This window comes from Schistocerca nitens, chromosome 7, assembly GCF_023898315.1.
Source record: "Schistocerca nitens isolate TAMUIC-IGC-003100 chromosome 7, iqSchNite1.1, whole genome shotgun sequence".
In the NCBI taxonomy this organism is placed as follows: Eukaryota; Metazoa; Arthropoda; class Insecta; order Orthoptera; family Acrididae; genus Schistocerca; species Schistocerca nitens.
In genome coordinates, this window is record NC_064620.1 from 563964097 (window position 1) to 563979281 (window position 15185).

Genomic DNA, 15185 nt, shown 5'->3' on the forward strand with positions numbered 1-15185 from the left:
ACTGAATGAAAGACAGCAAGCAATTTGAAAGACCACTTGTCAAATGCTGCTCGCTAGATACAAAAGGAAGTCGTTCCTCCATCGAATAGTGGCATGTGACGAAAAATGGATATATTTTGAGAATCCTAAGCGTCGTAAATCATGGGTGAATCCAGGCAAACCATCGACATCCAATACAAGACCAAATAGCTTTGGAAAGAAGACAGTGCTCTGTGTTTGGTGCGATCAGAAGGGTCTCATCTATTACGAGCAGCTAAAACCTGGTGACACCGTTAACAATGATCGCTACCAACAGCGAATGATCGATTTCGATGGAGCATTACGTGAAAAATGACCGGAATATGGAAAAACGGCAACACAGAGTCATACTGCTCCATGATAACGCCCCATCACACGCAACAAAATGGGTCAGGGAAACAATCGAGGCGTTCAGATGGGAAATACTAGAGCATGCGGCTGACTTGGCTCTGTCCGATTATCATCTGTTCGCATCACTGGGTCACGCTGTCGCTCAACAATGATTCAACTCGTATGAAAATGTACGAAAATGGCTCGCTGACTGGTTCGCTTTAAAAGAAGAACTGTTTCTTGGCGTATCATTCGTAGCCTGCCAGAGAAGTGGGAGAAACGTATAAATAGCAATGAAGATTATTTCCAAAAAATATTGTTTATCAGTTTCAAACAATAGAAGTTTAATTATTGCAACGAAATTCGGTTTCGTACTTCTACATGTGGTAGTTTCTGCTCCCGTCGACGACACGCTTGTTAGAAACAGACTGTTAGCGGTGTTGGCCAAGAAGGGAGACCCGTTTTACATGAGAAAAAGTACTACTACAGCTGTATCTTCAGAATGTCTTTACTATATAACACGACTTGTTTCGGCGGTACATTACCGCGATCCTTAGGCTCCACCACTGCCAAAAGGGTGTGTCATTTCCTGGGCCCATTTACTGTGGGATTCTTGTTATTAGCACACGTGGGCTAGCTTTCGTCAGGAGTCTATACTCGACACAGTGTTGTCTCCAATTCCTTCGCTGACACTCAAATGGTTCAAATGGCTCTGAGCACTATGGGACTTAACATCTAAGGTCATCAGTCCCCTAGACTTAGAACTACTTAAACCTAACTAACCTAAGGACATCACATACATCCATGCCCGAAGCAGGATTCGAACCTGCGACCGTAGCAGCAGCGCGGTTCCGGACTGAAGCGCCTAGAACCGCTCGGTCACAGTGGCCGGCCGCTCACACTCCATTACCGTTTTCTTGCTTTGGTTTGTGTTCATTTTGTAAACTCTCTTCAATACCCTACCCATTGCGTTTACTATCAGTTCAAAAACAGAATAATGGTTACTCTACACCATTCACCGTGTTTATTTTCCCCTTCTCTTATAGGAACGATATTTGTTTCCATATTGCAATGACTAAACATGGCTTTTGTGTTGGGCAATAATATGTGAATTTTAAGCAAAGCGCTGTTTGGAAGAAAAAAAGACAGCAGAACACGGGGAAATGGAAGAACATACATCAAACTGGGAAGGGACGAGATTTACGGCCGGAGTCTGTGTTAGACATATGGTAATGCAGCACGAAGAGCGAGATATGGCGTGTTCTATCGAGGAAGCTACGAGGCGGCGTATGGATCACACGGAAAGAACAGGGAATCGGCGCGAAAAGTCGTGGAGGCTGGGCGCCGAGTTGTTATTGGCTTTCCGCACAAGACGCCCCGGCAGCGTGCAAAGTATTTACGACCGCGGAACTAGCGTGTTCCCTGAGATAACAGCGTCCCAACAGGCGCGGGAGCCTCTGCTGGGAGAATTTAGCGCCGCACGGGCAGCGCCAACACCTTTTCGTCAGGACACAACACTGATCGTAGCCACGTGAATAGCGACGCTGTTTCCGCCTTCGTTATTGTCTTACCAGTAAACCTCCCTACGATTCCGTAATAGAATCTGTCTCTCATGTGTACAACGTCATATCTGCCGAAGTATTGGTCATACAATGATGTGACTTTGTGGGTACATTGAGTGGCATTGTAACGTTGTTGCTTTAATTTGCTCTGCAAGCGGTGCTGATAGACAATAAAAGCGGGTTAAAAGCTGTGAGCTGTCTGGGGAAGTTAACCTTGCATTACTGAGCAACTGTTTCACCAGGTATCCAGTCTAGCTTACCAAATTCCCAACCAGACTAACATTAATTATAATCTTTTAATAGTCATACGACAACCGGTGACATATATATAAAAGAGAATTTGAATAAAAAGAAATAAATCAATTTATATTTGGAAATTTATTTTAACATCGATCATTGAAATTTCAGCATATTAAACTTGAGTCATAACTAAGCTGGTGCCTTATTTAGGATTGTGTAAATGTGAGCTTGTAATCTTACGGAACACATCAAATAGGGAGCCAAGATTGGGAGACTACATACAACACTGCATTCATAAAATAACACACGAAGAACGTTGAAACATATGCAAGAGGAAATTAACCACAACCAACCGATTCAATTTTCACCCAAAGAAGTTACGTTCGTAGCGCAATCCTGTCCGTCATGTAATTACCACACACTGGTATGCTAAATTCATACTAACTCTCTGTGAAATCTTCCCGAAAAGAATAGCTGAGGGCTACTTTGATGACTACACCACATGCTTCACGTGGTCAACTTGGTTTACACAAAGAGTGTAACTCCACAATAATTTTGATAATTAAAATAAATTAGATCGAAAAGCAATTTACAAAAGAAAAACCTCGAACTGGTTACTAACGTCTTACTATTAACCTGATGGGTCAAACAATTGTATAAGCACGTGGTACTGGTCTCACAAAGTACTCCCCACGTGGGTTGAACATAAAGAAAAGTTGCTATATTGAAAAATGTTGTCAAGACGAGACGTTATAATCTCACGCACATTCGCATTTAAGATTGATGATCTTAGTTAGAGTTACTGATCAACACGTGGTTCCACTTTACTCACAAAGTAGTGACAAAGTAACTACTGGAAGATATTCTGAACTTCACACTCGAAATACACTGCGTTGCAATTTAAGACAACATTAGATATTTTAGAGCTAAACCTGAAATAAAGGTGATTAAATTTTCAGTTAGGCTGAACTTAAGAAATCCATTGTCCTACGGACTTAGCAGACACGCGCTTAGCCGGAGATCTTACCACTTCAGACGCTCGCCACGGACAGACTGCCCTGGTCCCTTCCTGAGGGTGGCTCACAAATACAAACGGAAGTGGCCAGATGGGCAGCTTCCTATACCAACATGACATGGGACGGACAGGACCATACTAAGAATAGAAACCTCTCTGCTTTTAGAAAGCGTAGCTACCTGTTCCGACGTTGGTCCTACTGTTCTCTAGCAGACCGGCTTGTCTGCTACCCTCAAGCATGCAACTAGAAATACATTTGCTGATTCATCCTCTCACACAGAAGGGAAGGGACAGTATCTTATCATATACAGTATATAAAAGAAAGCGGATGTAGGTTCCGTATGAGACTGTGTGACATGAATTACATATAAACTGTGCTTTAAAGTGTAGTAGTATGACAGATTGTTCTTGTTTATGTGTAAAAGTAACACGTTTCACTACTCAGTCTCCTCCCAGATAGTCAGAAACACCACAGTAAAATTAGAAGAGGAATTTATGCCGTAAATGACAACAGATTTAAGAAGTTAACATGAAAGGAATCCAACAGAGACCTTTCAGCATACGTGAACACTGCAAAATGTGCCGCGAGTAGAGTTAGTAGCAGAGATGTAATAAATTATAGCGTTATGCCAGACGCTGGAATTTTACTGCATGATCAGCAAAAATGTAGTAAACGATACGAGGGGGTACCCCCCCAAAAAACGGTATTATTTTTTAAAAGCTATAACTTGTTTACAAAAAGCCTTATCCCTTTCAAAATACTCTCCATTACAACTAATATGAGGGTTGCCCAGAAAGTAATGAACCGCATTTTTTTTCTCACCCGAAAACAATGCTACGAATGTGAAACGTTAAGTATGTGTTATCTGAAGTCTCCTGAGCGAGCGCGAAGTTTCCGTCACTTCCGACAGACAGCGCACCTGCAGGACAGGTTCAAAATGGCATCTGTAGGTGATGTATGTTACAAGCAAGTCAGCAAACTGGAATGTCTTACGCGAGTGTTCGCAGAGCCACAAAGAAGGTGAATCTCCGTCCGTATCGCATTCACCTTGTGCGTGAGCGTCGAGAACCTGTTAGAGGAAAAAGGCTACGTTAGTGTCAACGGTGTTTGCGTTTCATTAGCAACAGTAGTTGGGTGTTTGATTAAGTTTTCTACTCTGATGAAGCATAGTTTCATCTAAGTAGCTGTGCAAACAGCCAGAATGACAGATATCGGGGTACAGAAAAAGCTCATGTTTTCCACGAGACTCCATTACATTCACAGTAGGTTGGAATACGTTGAGCAACTTCGCGCAGAAGAGTTGTAGGTCCAATTTTGTTCTCTGAAACAATAACAACTGACCGTTACCAGGAGGACGGTACCATACAATTCGTAGCACTGGTAAGAGGCCGATGAACGAAGCTGCAGGCTACAGCGAGTTGGTGCAACAGCACACAGGGCGATAAACACTCGCCTCGTCCGTCCTGGGGTATTTTGCTGCCTAGGTAGCAGAATTCCTTAACTCCGTCTACTTCGTGATCACCAGTTCTGTATTACCAACTTTCTAGATATTCTCATTCCTGCTACTTCTCATTACATTCGTCTTTCTTCGATTTACTCTCAGTTCATATTCTTTACTCATCAGATCTTCCATTCCTTCCAGCAGATCCTATAATTCCTCTTCACTTACACAGAGGATAGCAATGTCATTAGTGGACTTTAACATTATGTCCTTTCACTTGAATTTTAATCCCACTCTTGAACCTTTCTTTTATTTCTGTCGTTGTTTCTTCGGTCTATTACGCGAAACTCTATGTTTTCAAGTGTATACATTATAAGTACATTAACAAAGATTGGAATATTTTGAATTTAAGGTTGCTCAATTTCCGCTCCATCCTTAAGATGTGTACTGTCTATCCGCGGCGGCAATTATCCTCAATAGTAAGCCCACTGCCGGCCGAAGTGGCCGTGCGGTTAAAGGCGCTGCAGTCTGGAACCGCAAGACCGCTACGGTCGCAGGTTCGAATCCTGCCTCGGGCATGGATGTTTGTGATGTCCTTAGGTTAGTTAGGTTTAACTAGTTCTAAGTTCTAGGGGACTAATGACCTCAGCAGTTGAGTCCCATAGTGCTCAGAGCCATTTGAACCATTTTTTAGTAAGCCCACTATTAGGGCTGTTGATATAGTATCGATATATCGGCATTAGTACAAAAAATTTCGATATGTATCGGCGAAAACATGTTCACATATACATCAATGTATGAGTATCAGATTAGCAATATCGAGTGCCGATATTTTTATTTCCATTATATTTTTTCGGTAAATATTGTAAATTGTTCTTTTGAAATTGTAGTAGAACATAATTTTACTTTCGCTGTGTGAAGGAGTCTTACTACTTTTTGAGCTTTCATCACGTCTAATCTTTTCTTTTACTGTGTAGAGCAAGTATGTGTGACACAAAAGAAACCCGACTGCACTCGGAGGTGGCGGTGTGAATGGAATAACAAGATTCCCGATGTGAAGAAATGGCATACCAGTTGCGTTAAAAAGCAAAAAATCTGAATAACAAGATTATTCTTCACGGTGGACGGAGACACGTGAGAGAAAAGCTGATATCTCAGTATTAAGATAACAGTCTTAATCTGAGTTTATACAGCAAGCTGTGAGCACACGAGCGTAAGCAAAGCCTCCAGCGGTGGCCAATGGTAGATGTCTAGGCTTTAAAATTGAAGTATAATACAATTTGTGTTAGGATTACAATGTAAAGAAATCATGTTCATTTTAAAAAACACTGTTAAATAAATAAACATAAAAAAGTATGAGAAAAACTTTTCAACATCGAACTTATAAAAGAACGTTATAAAGTTACCTTATCTTCATTCGTACTATACGCTCACGTGCTCATAGCTTGATATATAAACTCAGACATAAGGCCAATTCCTTACAGGTCTCCTGCCACACCTCGCTAGACGTGACGCCACCAGCGTTCGACCAGTGGGTAAAACATTATATTTACGTAATCCACTCTTTTAAGATGGTTATCATTAGTTGTCTAAGACATATATTGTAATCTCATAGTATGTTCGCTCTGAAGGTGGCCCCTGCGATCGGCTGAAACCGGTCGGCACTATATAAATAAAAAAACGCGATTAAAACTGTTTTCTTAATACTGAGTTAATTTATAGCAATAGCAGTTCCTCCACAACCATGTTGTCGAAGCTTAAAAGCTGATATAATCGGCGCTCGGCGCTACTAACAGAAACTCCCACGTTTAGCTTCACCACGCAATATTGATACTACTGCTCTTAGGTCGCTGGCGTTGGCAGAAAGGAAACACACAGGGAAGGCGAAATGTTCCGAACTAATTTGATGTGTGACGAAGCCCAGCGACGAAACCGTCAGACACCTTTTATTATGCCACTTACGTGCAGTTACCATTGCTAGCAAAGTGGTTGTCACCAAGCGTGAACGTGCATCGTTCTCCTTTCAATTTTTCCACTAAGGGGGATAGACAGGCCGCTAGCTTATTGATGTTCAGAATATGTAATAATAAATGAATAGTAAAATATATATACAGTGCTTAAAGCGACGGTATATCGTCGGAGGCACTCACGAAAAATAATGTCAACCTACCAACATATATATATATATATATATATATATATATATATATATATATATATATATATATATATATATATATAACATGCAGCTGATATTTTTGTAGGCTTGTAGGTTGACATTATTTTTCATCGATACTTTTTTCCGATATATCGTGAACCGATAATGATACTTTTTTTAAACATCGATACACCGGATTTCCGATATTTTCAAAAACATCAACAGTCCTACTCACTACAATAGTTCCCAGTGAAGAGACAGTGTCCAGTCTGACCTACAAAGGTACTGAATTACTTCGGGGCAAGTGTCATGAGGTTGTAAAAGCCACAAATGTCCCCGGTCAGACAGATGGACAGATAGAGAGCTGTCGGCCGCTGTCCATCGCCTTGTTAACAGCGGGAATAGCCTAGCCTTCGCAGAGTCCTCTTTGACTATTGGGTGCCGCCGGCGCGTCAAAGCATAGCGCAGGAGCCGAGGTCTGGCAACCCGCCCAGCACGCTCCAACAGAGGCAGCGAACGCGTTTGGCGGCAACCGTTGCACTCAGCACTACGTGCTCCTCGCTGCCTGCTCTGTACGCGATTAGGGGCTTCCTGAAGACGTCCTCTGCGTGTGACAAGCGACAAACGCCTCCTTACGGATGATAGCTGCATCTTGTAACGTTGTAATAGCGATTAGGGTGGCCCAGGAGGATTGGTCAACATGCAGCAAAAAAGTGTAGTAAACGTGGGCTCTAAAGTGCTTACCTTATAGAGCCGTAAGCTATGAGAACATGTTAGTAGAAGACATGTGTTGCACAATAGCGAAGACGACCAAGTGCTCACAGCTCATAAGGCACGTATTTTAGAGCCCGTGCTTACTGGATGTTCTTTTCTTGTTTTGCTCCGCTATACCACCTCTCAAAATACGGAAAGCAAAGAGCTTGCCGTAGAAGAGATCTGTCCCACATTATCGAAGAAGAGGAACTGCTCATAGCTTTTAAGGTATGCTTTTCAGAGGCCATGTTCACTATAGCATTTTGCTTTGAATCATTGTTCCTATTTGATCCATGAATATTGACCATCCCTCCAGGGACATAGTGCATAGCGAATCCTGCGAGTCCAGCAGGGATCGATATCTTCGTTTACAGAAGGAAAAATCCATTAAACATTATTATTTCACGCCCAAGTATTTATATTCCATGCATTCAAAATAATACTGAAGTTTTAATATAAAATTTTGTGAAATGAGTTCTATTACTTTTGCTGATTATTACTAGCGGTAGTCTCTGACGAAGATATAAACTCTTTTTATAGTATCTCTGATCTCCTCCATCTCGAACAGACTTGGCGGGAAGTTGTGGTAAGTCGTGGGCAAGCTATTTCGTGAGGCTGGAGAAAGCGAAATAATTGTTAGATCACATTGTGTCATTACAGTGTGTGAGAATTTTCAGAATAGAAATGTTTGAAAGTTCAGATACTTCATTTAATAATTTGAAAATAACGATATTTTCACAATCCTTTCATCAGTTACTTTTCTACACACTGGAAAAATCTAAAGAAGTCAACGGAAGCTGCCATCAACACATTCAGCTAAGTAAAACTTTATATTTCAATATATGGATGTGCCCTTTGATGTAACTCACGTTAAAAATGACTAACGACCGGTCTGAGGAGGATAAGCCAATGAATGTGCAGCATTGAAAGGCACGGTACAACTTGTACTCTACTATATGGTGTTTGGTGACTAACTGATCATACATGGTTCGGATCGGACGCCTATCTGCCGGTTCATGCACGGTTTTACCAAGGAATGAGATGTTTTTATAAGCACTTGCACGTTGGAAGTAGTGTCACATTAAGTATTCGTTTTATATGGCTTGAACTTGTACCTCCCCGGCATGAAACCAGTCCTTATACAGGGAAAAACACAATAAAAAGCTATTGCGGATTTGGACTTTCACTCAGTTTAATGCAGACTATTTTACCATCTTTGAATTTAAATTGTTGCAGTGTTCTTCACACTATGCACAGCTTCTTTTGGTGTGGTTGCCCTACCTATAAGGTTATTTGTGTTTATGAGAATGTTTTACCATTAGCACTCCGTCTTCAGGCCACAAGTGGCCCATCGGGACCATCTGACCGCCGTGTCATCCTCAGATGAGGATGCGGATAGGAGGGGCGTGGGGTCAGCACACTGCTCTCCCGGTCGTTATGATGGTTTTCTTTGACTGGAGCCGCTACTATTCGGTCGAGCAGCTCTTCAATTGGCATCACGAGGCTGAGTGCACCCCGAAAAATGACAACAGCGCATGGCGACCTGGACGGTCACCCATCCAAGTGCCGACCACGCCAGACAGCGCTTAACTTCGGTGATCTGACGGGACCCGGTGTTTCCACTGCGGCAAGGCCGTTGCCCATCAGTATGTTTACGAGTATTAAAATACGTGGTATAAATGGTCGTAAATTTTTATCGTATCCACTTGCAAGTTTAAATTGTTTACACCGCGAAGGGATCCCACTCTGTACGTGACACCAATTTCGAAGTGACACAGATACCCGTTCCTGAGGAAAATGGCTCTTAACAGTTGGACAGACAGACAGACGGACATATGGACAACAAAGTGATCCTATAAGAGCCCGGTTGTACCAACTGAGGGACGGAACCCTCAGAAACAATGAGGAGTAAATGACTGTGCAGTTCTTCCTACTCCATAGTGTATCTGGTAAAGCAGCCGTCGATAGTATTTCGATAAAAATGTCATAGTTGCAGGGGAAACAATACTTTTATTGACGCGTTTCGCCATACTGGATCATCCTCTGAAAATTTTGATACAATACAAAGTTTGCAGATTTAACGAACGCGAATTTTTTAGTACCTCTAGGTTGAGACCAAAGTTTATTCCAGCCGTTCTTGAGATTTGACACTGACAAATCAGTCCATGCACTGGCAACATTGAAAATGGCATCTTTAATACTGTAAGACCTCCAAAACTGTTTTACAGATGTTGATTCATCAGATGAGAGCAAACTTTCGATAAATATTTTTCTATAACGACGTTTCACGTTTTTGATGATTCCCTGATCCATGGGCTGTATATGTGAGGTTGTGTTTCCTGGAAGGAAGAGACATGTTATGTTGCCGTCATCACTTTTCATTTCACAAGTAGGGTGCGTTGGGGCATTGTCTAACAGCAATAGCGCTTTCTGTGGCAACTTTTTTTTTAGCCAAATGCGCTCTAACTTGAGGTACAAATTGTTTGTGAAACCAGTAAGAAAAAATTGATTGATCCGTCCAAGCACTCTTCTGGGCGTAGTATTGTGCAGGGAGAGCATTCAAATTCAAATTCTTGAATGCACGAGGTTTTCTTGATTTATCAGTCACAAGTAGGGGTAGCCTACGATTGCCGGTCGCATTTGCACAAACCATAGCAGTGATGCGATCTTTTTGTACTTTGAAACCTGGAGCAGTTTTTTGAGAGAGTGATGCTAATGTGTTTTGTGGTAAAGCTTTCCAATGAAGCCCAGATTCATCACAATTGTATACTTGCTCCCTAACGAGATTCAATTCAGCCATTTTTCCTTTAAATTGGTCCCGGAACTCAGCAATTACAGAGCTATCCGCGCTGAGTTTTTCTCCACTGATATCAAGTTGGCGAATACCATGACGAAATTTACTTGCTTTAAAAGATGAGTCACCATCAAGGTTGTTGTTCATTTCAACATCCTTGGCCATTATTATAGGCCCTGAAAGTGGAATCCCCTGACTTCTTGCTTGTATAAACCATCGGTACATTGCGGTGTCCAATTCATCACATTTTGCAGGTTTCATTGTCTTTCTTGTTCGCACATCTCCATCCATGCTCTACATTGTTGACACATGTTGTTCTATTTTATCAGCATCACGTTTTATATCGTTAACTGTTGTTCTTCCAATACCATAAATCAGCGCTACACTTGTCGCAGTTTCGCCCTTTCTTAAGCGTTTTATAATTTCAAGTTTTTGATGAAGTCCTAAAACAACAAGTTTACGTCTTTCAGACATTTTATCAAGTCACTGTATCACACACAACTGCACTAAATACGGTAGTGTAAAATATTAGTCAATAAAGCTTATTCAAGTAGAAAACACGTAGCACAGCACAGCCCGCTAGATACACTGCGACAATTACAGTCTTCTCGCCACAACTGGAAACCGATCCAGTGGTGATTGTTGACTCACAAGTGAGACAAAGACAAGAAAAGGGAGAGATGTGTTAGCACGTCAACTGAAGGTCATATTTTATGTACCATTCTACGGCGGGCGGGTACATTCACTTTCCACTAAAACAGAGTAAATAAACAAAGCGAACGCGTCACTGCACCTTAGAGCATTCTGTTATTACAATATTATTATGCTGTTACAGCAGTGTCGGTTAACAGAAACTGACGGTTTAAAGACTGACGGTTAATCGAGTTTTTACTGTATGTTAACATTTTCTGATGATGCCCCAGTAGGGCGAAACACGTCGATTCAAGTATTGTTTCCCTTGCAGCGAAGACTTGTTTTTCTTTCGAGCAACTGTTTCCTCTTCTCCCTCTTCTGGTATCTGCCATTTTCAGCGAACTGTTTTCTCTCCGCAGCGGCGTCGCTCCTGAATGAACGCGCGGTGCGTGGGTGAGCGACCGCCCGGCGAATCGCACCCGGCCCCACAGGTTCCCGGGCGCGGGAAAGTCTGCCGCAGAACCGGTCGGACGCGCCTGCATTAAGTGAGCAGTCGGCGACGCAGTGCGAGGCTCTCGGAAAACGATAAATCAGCGCGGGGCGCCGCTTAACGACGCTCTTAATCATATCACCCGCTCGCCTAGCATTCCAGGCAATCTTTAAATTTCCGCTACCATTTTTTACACTCATTACCTAGCGTAATCTTCTCGTTTTCTAATAACTTAGTGAGAGATGTAATAAGTGCCAGCAATTTGTTCTGTCGCACGTCTCTGGCGATCAACGCTCTTACTCTGGTATTCTGACATGTCCTTCTATTGACCATTTCGTTAACTGGAAATGAATTTACGGCGTGTTCGTTTGAAATTCGATTTCAGAAAATTTCGGGCTACTTGAGGATGTTCCTTCCACAATAAAATGGTTTGTCTGTAGTGTTTCATTGTATTATATTAATTGGAATTCTTTCACGTGTAACAGCTGTTGGACAAATCATTTACTGATTGATTTTTTCCTTCATGACAACGACTATTGATAGTGTGGAGTGACCTGTTAGTAGAAGTGGAAAGATTATTCAGTATTTCTGGGAATGTGTGGATTATGTAAGCCAAGGCAGAACAGGAAATCCAGTGTGACTGCCGTAAGTTAAAGTTGAATCGAGGCTATTTCCCTGCCGTAAGAGCACAGTTTATAAACCCTAACGAAAAGTATCATTTTTACTACAATTTATAAAGCATCACGAATGATCACATGATACAGGTTCGCTGCCATTTTCATATCCGTGCCACTTTGCTCAGGGTAAAGTTTGTAAAATGGCTTTTTAAGCCTAAACCAGTTGTGCAGCCTAGAAGAAATTATAATAACTATCAGAGCCCAAGTGGAAAACTGTATTAAAGCAGAAGGTAAAAATCGGATTTTTTTTAAACTGCAGATTCAGTTAATTAAAAACGTCCACAAGACACTTCTGGTATCTTTTATACACGGCCCAGTCACATTAACGTGACCACCAACTACAGGGTTGCGCACGAAATATGTTACCATTCTGTTTTTGAATATAAACTTTATTGTCAATACAATCTGAAAGGAACATATACTACAATGAAGAGCCGTCCATGGAGATTTGTTCTAACCCAGCATATGCTCAATATGTCCACCATTTCGTTTCCTAACTTCCTTAAAACGAACACTGAAGTTAGTGATTACCCTACGGCACATATCTTCCGCAATTTCACTGAAAGTTTGAAGAATAAGTCTTCTGAGCTCCATTAAATCACGTGGATGTTTCGGGAAAAAATTTTCCTTTAGGTACCCCCAAAGAAAAAAGCCACATGGATTTAGGTCTGGACTATTGGGGAGCCAATTTTCTCCGTCATTGAAGCGACCTGGAAACCTGAGTGAAATGATCCACATGTCGAAATGCTCGTATAAAAACTCCAAACAGTGTGTGCAGTATGTGGTCTTGCTCCATCTTGCATGGACCACTGCGTGTTGAAGGGCAAGGAAGTAGCAAGAAGCTGTGGAATGAAGCTATTGCGAAGCATGCTCAAATAACGCTCGCTGTTCACAGTTTCTTGAAAGAAAAAGGATCCAATAAGTCCGTGACTGGAAATTGCTGCCCACGCTGTAATCCTCGGAGCATAATGTTGTCGTTCATGAAGCACTTGTGGGTTTTCAGTGGCCCAAAAGCGTACATTTCGTTTGTTGACCACACCGTCTAAATGAAAATGCGCCTCGTCTGAAAACCAAACGTTGTTGAGACTTTCTTCCCTATCCTCCGCCCACCGAGAAAACAGTAGTCTCTGCTGCTTGTGTTCTTCAGTGAGCTTCTGTGCACAGGTCATCTTGTATGGGTACATATGGAGGTCACTTTTAAGAATGCGTTGAACGGAGCGTCTGGATATTCCCAGTTGCATTGCTGCCTTTCTACACGATTTCCCGGGACTTCTCTGTACAGCAGCTCGTACCGCTCCAATATTCTACGGCGAACAAACAGGCTTAGGCCGAGGTCGCTTCGCTTCCAATACTGTTCCTTCCTGTACAAATTTATCGTACAACCTGTGGATGGTCTTCTTGCAAGGGACCCGTCGTGTGTTAAACTGTTGTCTGAGTCACAACAACGCTTTTCGTTTCATGAAAAGTAACACAATTGCCGATCGTTGATGTGTCGTCAGTCTTCCATTGTCAGCCATTGCTGCTCACTAGTCTCCTAGCGGCAGTAACTTGAATTACACGTCATTTCGTAACTCATTTGTTTTTCCAAGCTCTGGTGGTACTGCTGCAGAGATCCCAGCGGGATATCTAATGTGCGTCGTAAACTGTTAAAGAAACAATTGGTAACACATTTCGTGCACCACCCTGTATGTTCGACGTCAACATGCATTAACCACTCTAACCACTCACAGAATGTAGGTGGCAGCACTGGCAGTGGAGGGTATATAAATCGTGTCGATTGTCGGGGGGGGGGGGGGGAGAGGGGGGCGGAAACAGCGCAGTCATTGTTGCAATGTGGTAACGGAGCGATTTATATGACATCGAAGAGAGTATAATAACTGGCTTTCGGGACAAAGGTGGAACCATTTTCGGAACGGCTAAGTTTGTAAACAGTTCGCGTGCCGCCGTAGTTAACTATCCTGTGCATGCCAAAAGGGCGCTATCCAAAATCGGCGCCGAGGCATTTTTGGTGCACCAGGGGCATAAATGACAGGGTGACGACGGTTGCACGGATGTGCACAGGGGAACAGACGTGCAACTGTTGAGCAACTGAACACCAATATCACTGGTCGTCAAACGTTTCTGCTCAAGAGCGAATACTGACATTGTGGGGCAGCACCTCTGGCCGCATACCTATCGATCTTTTTATTTATAAAAGTAAACATGGTCCGTAGTAGGCTATCTCTCGATTAGCTAATTTCGACTACTTGTCATGGTCAAGCACACTCCCTCGGGTACGGGTCTACATCTACATCTACATGATTACTCTGCAATTCACATTTAAGTGCTTGGCAGAGGGTTCAGCGAACCACAATCATACTATCTCTCTACCATTCCACTCCCGAAAAGCGCGCGGGAAAAACGAACACCTAAACTTTTCTGTTCGAGCTCTGATTTCTCTTATTTTATTTTGATGAGCATTCATACCTATGTAGATTGGGATCAACAAAATAATTTCGCATTCGGAAGAGAAAGTTGGTGCCTGAAATTTCGTAAATAGATCTCGCCGCGACGAAAAACGTCTTTGCTGTAATGACTTCCATCCCAACTCGCGTATCATATCTGCCACACTCTCTCCCCTTTTACTTGATAATACAAAACGAGCTGCCCTTTTTTGCACCCTTTCGATGTCCTCCGTCAATCCCACCTGGTAAGGATCCCACACCGCGCAGCAGTATTCTAACAGAGGACGAACGAGTGTAGTGTAAGCTGTCTCTTTAGTGGACTTGTTGCATATTCTAAGTGTCCTGCCAATGAAACGCAACCTTTGGCTCGCCTTCCCCACAATATTATCTATGTGGTCTTTCCAACTGAAGTTGTTCGTAATTTTAACACCCAGGTACTTAGTTGAATTGACAGCCTAGAGAATTGTACTATTTATCGAGTAATCGAAATTCAACGGATCTCTTTTGGAACTCATGTGGATCAGCCCATACTTTTCGTTATTTAGCGTCAACTGCCACCTGCCACACCATACAGAAATCTGTTCTAAATCGCTTTGCAACTGATACTGGTCTTCGGATGACCTTACAGC

General features: G+C 42.4%; 1 protein-coding gene and 1 pseudogene across 1 annotated transcript in view; both read right to left on the bottom strand.

Annotated features, from left to right (window-relative positions):
- LOC126194767 (uncharacterized) overlaps positions 1–15185 on the bottom strand; it is a 1371323-nt gene that overhangs the window by 212477 nt on the left and 1143661 nt on the right. The gene's annotated exons all lie outside the window — the stretch shown is intronic.
- LOC126197044 (5S ribosomal RNA) lies at positions 9042–9159 on the bottom strand (annotated as a pseudogene).